Genomic DNA, 6,988 nt, shown 5'->3' with positions numbered 1-6,988 from the left:
GATTTCTAAAGCCAAGGCTGAAAAGAGTTGAAACTTGATTTCAAAGTGAAGCGATTTGAGAAAAAGTGATTTATGGCTTAAATGCCAGTTTTATGAATTTGATGACGTTGGATGGTGGAAGTGTTGTTTTGTTATGGGCCGGAATGGCTGTGTATGATTATGAATATTGGCTTGTTCTGGATTGAACCGTGAGCCGGAATGGCTGTGTATGATATTGATTTATGGCTGATTGCCAAATGAGTTATGGGCCGTATGGCTGACTATGAATTATGAATTTAAGCCGGATGGCTGAGATGGATGTTGATCCATGGCTGGGACTGAATGAATATGTACTTGAGATACCTGGGTAGTAGCAAGGGTTGTTGTTCGTCCCACTTGCTCCAGGTTAGAGACTGTGACGCCTGGGTAGTAGCGGTAGTAGTGGTGATTCCACTCGTTCCAGGTTGAGCTTTTAAACACCCGCCTGGGTAGTAGCCGCAGTAGTGGTTATTCCACTGGCTCTGGGTCAAGCGGGTAGTAGCAATGGGGTTGTAGTTCAAACCTACTTGCTCCGCGATGGGTGTTTCTGTCCATGGTTAGCTACCAGGACGTGTCGGGTTGGCTATATAACCGACAGATGATATCATCAGCCACTAGGGACAGGCATGCATCATATGCATCTATGTGACATTGTTTGGGTGTGCATATTGTACTTGGTTTGCTTATGTGATTAACTGCTAATTGTTCTACTTGCTGTAACTGTTTGTTTGTGCTTGAACTTCCTATTTGTGTTTGCAACTGGGACTCTGTTGGATTGTGGTGATTGATTGTTGGTTGGATTTGTTTGGGCCTAGGGCCGTGGTTGAAATGAGATGGACCGATGGTTGGTTTCGGTTTTGTGTGTTTCCGGTTTGGAAAGATATAAAGGGATATTTTGGTTCAGCATAGATAAACCATTTTGAAAGGCTTTTGAGTTTTTGAGAATTTAATTGTTCCTCTTTCAGAAAAGATTTCAGACTTCTATTTATTGTAAACCGTTGTTTTTGAAAAGAGGTATAAGATGGTTATTAATCACTGGTACGGTTTATCTTCACGTATCCTATTACAGTAATTCCCAAAAACCCTCTACTGAGAACCCTTTCGAAGATGCTGTTCTCACCCCCCCTACATTTTTTCCCCTTTCAGGATATGGGCGCTGAAGTCTCGAAGAGTTTATTTAGTTGCTGTTGTGATGCTCTGTATTGCTTTAGATTATTTATTGTACCCTCGCCTTTATCTTGATATATTCTGTAAGAGGGTTAGGAATTGTATTGGGTAATGCTTGTAATATTATTTATATATATGTGTATATATATATGGATGTACTCTTTATGAGTTTTGTAAGTTGCATGGTATCTATGGATGTATGTTATCGGATGAAAGTATTTTTGGGAGCGATTTCGCGGTTTAAAGTTTTAAATAGGCTCATATTTTAGTATTAAATATTATAAGTGTCGTCGTAATGTCCGAGCTATCAGAGTCGTGCAGCCGGAAGCGTGAGCTTTGGTAGTTAGGGTGTTACATTATGGTATCAGAGCAGTCCTTCCTGTAGAGCCTGAGGAATGGACCGACTATGCTTTAGTTGCATACTCTAAGTGTTTGTCATGTATTAGGTCTTGTCGAATGACGAGAATTAGAGCTTTATGCACATGACGGTCTATCGATTAACGCTGTTAGTCTCGCATTGCATAATTTTTGGTATTAAGTTTGGCCGGCTTAATACTAGTGAATTATGTATATGAAAGCACTGACGAGTTATCATAGATGAAATCCGAGTTTTGAGTAAAGCGAATCGCGAGTTTTGGAAAGGTTGGAAACTATTTCTCGAGGCTATTCAGTTGTGTGTCTTGAATTTTGTTCGAGTCGACCTGTTCTTTTATATCCTAACTTGAAGTTCTTGTTTGCTAGTCCTTTTTGAAAAGTAGTTTGATTTTTCAACTCTATTCCTCTATCCATATGCATTCTTGTTTGACCTTAAGTGCATATGCTGGTTTAAGATCCTTGTTGCATCTATCTTCCTCTGTTTGAGTTCTTCTTGATTCAAGTATTCTTTGATATAGCCTTGAACTTGTATTAATGTGTTGTGACTTTTAACTCCGGGTTCCGAGTTCATTCTTAGAGAACTTGTTGATTCAGTTTTCCTCTTATTTGATAGTGATTATAGCTAATTTTGAGATTTTTATAAAAATTGCTGTTGACTAGATATACACTTATCTATATGTGGAACTTTGAAGATTTCTTATACAGTTTAACAACTATTTATTTCTAATGCCTCACCTGTACTTTTTCTGGTTTATGGAACTGCATTTACTTTAAAATTACAATTTGACTTTCTAGTAATTTCACTATAGTTCCAATGCACATCTTCAATTGCTTATGTATTTGGGGTATTTTTCAAAATTCTGGAAAGAAAGGGGATTCTTCACTTTTATTCCAGTTGATTTTTGTTGATAAACTTTACCTAAATTATTTTTAACTTGAGTTCGGTTTAGCATACTACATTGTTGATGCTATTGTGATTCTTTTAAAAAATGTTGGACTCATGACTTTCTTCTTATGAGCGGACTAAAGTCTCTTTTAAGCTTTTCATCTCTATGAATGTCATACGTGATTTTGTTTTTAATTATACATCTACCTTTTGGGAGCACTACAATCAATCTCAACTTTCCTTTCTCTGGTGAATCTCATTCTTATGAGTCAGTTTGATTTATTTAAAAAATAGTGCATCGTTTATCCTCTCACTATCCTTACAAGAGTTTTTGTCAAAGATTTATCCTTGAAAAATTACTAATGATTGAGTTGTCTTTTCCTATGACTTTTGTATTCTTTTGAATCAATTAAAAGCTTGTTTGATGTTTCATGCCTAGTGGATCTTGTTCGAACTATCTTGGTTTAAGATCCTTTCTTGCATGGCTTGATTCCTTTTTAGTACATCTTAAACTCCTTGAATATCCTTCTGAGATGGTGATTTCAAGAACACTTTTGGAGTCTTGTTTCTTGTTGGAAATCGGTTCGTTTGTAACGCACTACTTATTTCCTTTACCAAATTGTAAGCAAATTTTTACTTCGGAGTTTCTTTTCTAAAAAGAGTTTAACTTCCTCTTTCGTACTTGCTATAAATGTTATACACGCTTGTTTGAATATGAAATTTTGAGAATTTTGAACAAGCATTTGATTACTTCCGAGTTTTTATGAACTGCTTTTGGTTAGGTTGTGCACCTAACTATCCTTCTAAAATATTTGAAGAAATATTTTAGCTCTTAGCCAAACTTGTGTGCATTTTGTTTTTAAAACTCTACATGATCTACTTCAACATGAAATTGTATTGAAGTAAAGCCACATTTATGCTTTTGTTACTCTCTTGAAGGATGTTGTTACATAACTTTTCTTTTAGACTGCGAAGTGATTTTTCCGCAAGTTTCGGTTCCTTTATGAACAATGTATTCGGAAGTACTTTTAATCGTGCTCTTGAGTTCTGTGAGTTCTGTCTTAGGTTTGAAATATTCTCTTCTATAACCTTATACTTCTTCGACTCGGCTTGAGTTTGTTTCAAACTGATGCGCTGGTTTTCTTCCTATTGAATTTCTTTGATCCAAGGGTTATCTTTGAAGTTGTCAATTGATTTATTTCTAGCAAACTTCATTGCTTGAGCATCTTTGTTTATCTGGAAATTGGATACATTCCCTCAAATCTATGAGTAGTATCCTTGACATTTGACTCTCCTTTCTAAATCTTGTATCCTTCTGAGTAGACTCGAGAATTATTTTGATATCACGTGTGATCTGTAGACGTAGTAACGCGATGCGTTAGTTCTTTAAGACGTGATATGTGCATACGGAAGTTGAAACGGTAGGTGTGCAACATTACAAGTTGTGGGTGTTTTGTTTGTTGCGAACGTATTTGCGGTTGTCAGGCTTATGATCGAATATGGGGGGTTGTAAAGTGCTTGATGGAGTTGGAAAGTTGAAGTTTTGAGGTTGATATGAGATTAGTGTGCAGATGTTAAGCACGTCATTTTAACCCCATCCTGTTTTATAGTCTTTGATACTTTGCCCTACTATCACATGATTGACCCATGTTATCTTTTGCATTGAGCCTACCTTGTAACGTTTGCTTTGCAATCACACTCCTACCATTGCACCCTTATGCATATTACGATCAAAGTATTTTTAAAATCGTATATATATGATTATATTTTGAGATATTTTTGCTTCTTCCTTAAATGTGTTCAAGGGTGAACTGTTATGTAATTTTTTTCATTTTGTATCAATTTTCGAGGGCAAAAATTTTTATAAGGTAGGTAGAATGTAAGACCCAGAACTTTTGAAAAGTCTTATTATGATCAAGTCTCAAATCATATAGTTATTTATAGCCTTAATTTCAGAGATTATTTTATTAAGGATAATTAAGGCAAGTTTTGATTTATTGAACTTGAGATAAGTTATGATTATTATCCAATTTTATCATTATTGGATTATTTTCTATATTTAAATTATACAGTTGATAGTTATAAAATAATAAGAATTTTATATAATTTGGACTAAGTAATTAATATTTTAAATATTAATACTGCTATTTTAGAAAATGAAGAAATTAAGTATATTATTTCTAATTTTTAGATTTGGGCATTTTATTGAAAATAATTTGTGAAAATGATGAACAAATAGTATTTTATACATACAATTAGTGTTGGATTTAATTTGGGTTTCAATTATTATATTATCCTCAATTTATGTGAAATTACGAAATTACCCCTAGACCTAATTTACCTAAACCCTAACCGAGCCGTCGCCTCGCCGTCGTGCCTTGCCCCTGTTGCCGCGCGAACAGAGGAGAATGGGCGACCTAGAGAGAAGGGGCGACGAACGAAGCCATCGCTGGGATCTTGGCCGCCGCTGCCAGAGGCGTGGAGGAAGGGAGAGAAGTCGCGCATCCAGCTGCGTCACCACCGCGCCTTGCCTCGCCGCCGTTGACCTCTCTGCAGTCCACTACCGCCGGAGCTCCTTGCCGTCGCCGAACCTCCTTGCCGTCCCCGAACCTCCTTGCCGTCGCCACAGAAGCTGCCTTCGTCGGTGCCGTTGGAGGCACGAATGGGAGAAGAACGCGCACGAGGGAGCTTGCAGAGAGGGTGATGCGCGATGGTAGTAGGTTATTCCGCCACCCTTGCTGCCGTGCCGTCAGAATCTGCCGCCATGGCCGCCGGAGCTCCGGGCTGAGCTTCTGCCACTTGAGACCTTGCTGTCGTCGCCGGAAAAGTATGCCGGTAAGGGTTTCAAACTTGGTTTTCGTTTCTTGTGAGATTATGGGAGTCTTATTATCGCGGCATGTTGGTTTCAGTCACCGTCGCCGGAGTTGGGTCGCCGCAGCCGCTGGAGGTGGCTATCGGGGCTACCGCCAAACCGGTTCAGAGGCCGTTACTGTTTCATTTTTGTATTACAGTAAGTATCTTATGTTTCGAAAAAGCCTCGCGTTAGTATTCGGTTGTGTTTGGTTAATGAATATGAGTTTTGGTAACGTGAGGTCGAGTCCTGATTACTATATATTGCAATTAGTGTTGCTGTGGTTATTGCGAAAGTGGCTGGGAGCTGAGGTTTTGATTGCCGTCAGTTCGGGTTGAGGCGGAAAGGACTCTGTGAGGCGTTTGGATTATGGAACCTTGCGTTTTGAGGTAGGGGCGCTTTCCAAAATTATACTTTATGTATTGAAATTATTACATATGGATACTGATGTGAGATATGGTGTATTTAATGATTGTATCTGCCTTATGTATTATTTGATTGACTCGAATGATTATGGATGTTTGTTTGGCTGAATTGTTGTGCGGCTTTGTGAAATGTAATGTTTTGAAGTGATTCTTTAAAAATTTGAAATCTGAGTTTAATCCGTTGAAGATTGATTTGATTTGAGTCAATTATTTGATGATGTGAAAAGTTGAATGCACTTTTGAATTCAGCCTGGTTTACTTTAATTGATTTGATCTTGGACAAATGATTTGTTACTGAACTGTTTCTTTAAAGCTTTGGAAATGAGTTAAATCGGTTGATATTGAGTTGACTTTGAAATGGTTTTGTTGAGATATGCCACTGAGGCGACTGTTGGATTTAGCTTGCTTTGAATTGATTTCTGGTTTTGAGCTGTTGAAAAGGAATGAGAAACTGTTTAGTTGGGACCCGAACCGGGTGGCAAAAGTCCAAGTTTTAGGGGAGGTGCTGCCGAAATTTCTACAAAATTCTAGTCTTGTTTGAAAAGTTATTTAAAAAGAATTGGATTTGAGAAGTTGTATTATTTGATTTATTAAGAGAATATTTATATTTTCAAGCTTAATTTATTTAGTGAACTTTATGCCTTGAGTTTGACTTATTTAAAAATGAACTATTTTTACCGTTTGAATCATTGAAAGAAAGAATGATGCTCTAATATTGATTTCAATATAAAAAGGAGCTTTTAGTGATTTCAAAGGAATCTAGACTTTTGATTGATTAATTAAGTTTGAGGCATTTTGGAAGAGTTATAAAAATGGGTTCCAGAAAGAAACCTGAAAGTGGTTTGATTCAAATGAACCGGTTCCTTTTCAAATGAGTTGATTTTTGGACCGGGTTGGAACTTGTGATTTTGTATGGTCGGTTTCATAATAAATTCAGTTTTATTTACTTGAACCGAGAATCCATGATTTTAAGAGTTTCAATGAATTTTAAGGAATTGATATAGGTTGACCTTCTCTAAAGACTTGGGACTCTGCCGAAAAGCTTTTATTATAAAATCCCATTGTTGGACGGGTGATTTTGAATACTTTGAAATAAATCCTTAACTTGCCTTGGTTTTGGAAGTTTTGGAAAGAGAATGCCGAGAGTGGCTTGTTTTAAAAGGGGAATTTTCCTTGAGTAAAAGTGGCTTATGAACCTGAGATAGTTTGAGAAATGAGATCTTTAAAGCTAAGGCTGAAAAGAGTTGAAACTTGATTTCAAAGTGA

General features: G+C 37.0%; 1 protein-coding gene across 2 annotated transcripts in view; it reads left to right on the top strand.

Annotated features, from left to right (window-relative positions):
* Positions 1–6,988, top strand: part of LOC107618828 — an 11,243-nt gene that overhangs the window by 2,978 nt on the left and 1,277 nt on the right. Inside the window, exon 4 of one of the 2 annotated variants that reach the window (XM_016321002.2) lies at positions 1,165–1,239. The exons of the other annotated variant lie outside the window; for it this stretch is intronic. The gene's annotated coding sequence lies outside the window, so the exon portion shown is untranslated. Of the gene's footprint in view, positions 1–1,164; positions 1,240–6,988 lie in introns of those variants that run through there. 2 annotated transcript variants of the gene reach the window in all.

The sequence above is a fragment of the Arachis ipaensis genome, chromosome B01 (assembly GCF_000816755.2).
Source record: "Arachis ipaensis cultivar K30076 chromosome B01, Araip1.1, whole genome shotgun sequence".
Classification (NCBI taxonomy): domain Eukaryota; kingdom Viridiplantae; phylum Streptophyta; class Magnoliopsida; order Fabales; family Fabaceae; genus Arachis; species Arachis ipaensis.
Note: the sequence above shows the minus strand (reverse complement) of the source record. Positions and strands in the feature narration are given on the sequence as shown.